A 2,877-nucleotide genomic window follows, 5' to 3' on the forward strand; every position below is an offset into this window, starting at 1 on the left:
TAGCTTAGTATGACAGCCCTGGGTTTAACCAAAGTACAGACACAGAAACAGAGAGACAAAGAGAGAGGGACAGAGAGAAGTGGGGCGGTCTAGTCAATGAATGAGCCTCATTCCCTGACACTGCCATCATTCCACCACTATCGCCTACTTCATGCCACTATTTGGAAGACCTGAACTACAGAACGTGTGTAATAATCCACACTGTCCTGCACAAATGGAGGGACGATTCATACGGATGACATGCCAGCAACAGCCACTTCACGTAACAGCAAACGCTGTTAACTTCTCCTGTGCTGTCAATCAAATTTATTTGATACTTCAGCCAGACTGACTTGTAGTCTTTTAAAAACGTTTAATTTTTCTGTTTTAAGCATGTCTGTAAACATGTGCCAACTCTTTTAATCCTCAGTGCTATGACCCTACAGGTCCAGTTGTCAACCTTAACTCACAAAGGAGGAAAACACATTTGCACTCCATTGGCACTTACCAAAATGCTTTTATTTAACATCTACTTTTCAAAAAACTTGTATGGCAAAACACAGCCCTGGTATCACATGTTAAATGTGAGACTCGGGTCTCTTGCCAAGATACAAAGATGAATATTAGAAGTTTGAGGACTGGTGTCTGATTTGTAATGTTTTTCTCCCAGACTTTCCAGTATTGAGATCTGCTCTAAGTACTGGGCTTTATCTAAGAGGATAAAGCTTTCCACTGCAGGGAACCTTCAGTAAAATATAGCACCCATCCCACCTAGCTAAGAATCCTGGCACCAGACATCTATTTCACCCCATGTAGTAAGCTACAGTTCATAATTCCTTTCATCTGGTTATAACACAAGGTGGTGAGTCTAATCTCTAAAACCCAAACGGATTGGTTTTAGCAGTTTTAGAAATTGTTTCTCACACTACGAATATACTGCATAGCATGATGGTCTGCTAATGGTTTCCAGATTAGGATTTGGGGACCAGAACACTGCTCCCTCCTCTCCATAATTCCTTTTTTTGTGGGCCAAATCTGTGGTCATTCAAAGTATCCTCATGGTCTTACTTTCAAAAACAATTTTGTCCGATTTAGACAAAGGAATAGAGGTCATATTATTTTAAAGTCACAGTAAATGATTTCTGTTTTTTGAAGTCAGATTAATACATAAAGTAGACTACCAGTAACCATGCCTAAAACCAGAAGGCATACATACAGTGCAAAAGCACCCCAAACAATCGTACGGTCATGAATGTCAAGTGACTTTTATTAAAAAAAAAAAAAAAGAGAGAGAGAGATTTGCCAAATCTCTTCATTTGAGGAAAGGAGGGTGCTATAAAACCAACTCAAGAATGTAAGTTAATGTCTCATTTATTATTAAGTGTTCAATTTTATTCAATCAACCTTAATGTAACAAAAGTTCTAAATGAACCTCACTAAAGTCATCAGGAATAAAGCAAGAATATTTGTTAATCAGCTTTAAACTGAAATTACTATTAAAATTGGGGCAAACAGATCCCACAAAATAAAATTAATCACATCACTTCTACATTTTGGTGGAAGAGACAACTTCAAAAAAAATAGCAAAGAAAAAATAATACATTCTGCTGGATGGTTAAGACCAAGATAAGGCAAGACTTTTATAATAAAAAATGTAACTTTTGTAACTGCTGAGGTTAGTCAAATCCCCTTAGGATTTACCCTGAAACCCTGTACAGCAGTTTGTAGGTCCTTTGTCAATGTCAGCCATGTGGATGAATCACAGCCATTGCTTGACCAATGTGCTCTCTGTGAAAGCCTGAAAGAATGTTTTCTCTCCATATGACTCTCCTTAGGCACACTCCACATCATTGATCACTTTCCTCTGTGGCCCCATAATCTCTTTGAACAGAAAATTTGGGACAGCACTGAGTTATAGGATGCATAAACATGACATATAAAAAGTAAAGCCATATTAATATGCTGAGCTGTAAAAGGCTCAAGTCAACACATTCTGACATTGCCAGTCCTGCAGATAACCCATTACTATCATGGACTACTGGACTACATTGGATTATTTTGCTAAATTCATGCACCTACAATATTTATTTATTTTTATTTTTTATGTATTTATTTTTTTATTATTTTTTTTCTTTTCACAATTTCATTGATAAACAGCAATGAGACAGCACCACATCAAATCGGTAGGACAGCCTCAACAATCAACACACCGCATACATTCTTCCCAGTGATCAACTGCTGTACAAGATGCGGACACGACACCCCACCTACAAACACCACCAGAACAAATCACTCCATTCATTAAGAGAATGTAACTACACATCCATCCCAACCACCCTGAATACACAGACACAAAATGGACACCCACCCACATACCTCCTCTTTGTTAAGTTCCGTCATCTGAATACTATAGGTGTGTAAACTCAGCAAAACATTCCAAAAGAGTCCAGCAGCCCATAATAGCATTGGGTCCTCCACTTGACTGGCAATGTCAGAAACTGTTGACCTGAGTCCCCCACAGCTCAACACAATAGCCTGGCTTTACCTCTTCCACTTCATTTCTATACTGTTCTGCTGGGTGGTTAAGACCAAGACAAAGCAGGACCTATGCAACAAGAGTTGTAGCTCTTGGGTCTGACAAAGTCAGTGAAATCCCCCCAGGATTCATCCCGAGATCCTGCAACTCAGACTGCAGAACCCCCGTCAGTGCCAGCCATGCGGACGAGCCACAGCTATTGCCTGGCCAACGTGCTCTCTGTGAAAGCCTGAGAGAATGTCCTCTCTCCATGCGACCCTCCATAGGCACACTCCACATCACCGACCACCCTCCTCCTTGGCCCCACAATCTCCCCGATCAGAAAACTTGGGACACCACTGAGCCACATGGCACCACAGTAC

Source organism: Octodon degus, unplaced genomic scaffold (assembly GCF_000260255.1).
Source record: "Octodon degus isolate 3935 unplaced genomic scaffold, OctDeg1.0 scaffold00044, whole genome shotgun sequence".
NCBI classification, from domain to species: domain Eukaryota; kingdom Metazoa; phylum Chordata; class Mammalia; order Rodentia; family Octodontidae; genus Octodon; species Octodon degus.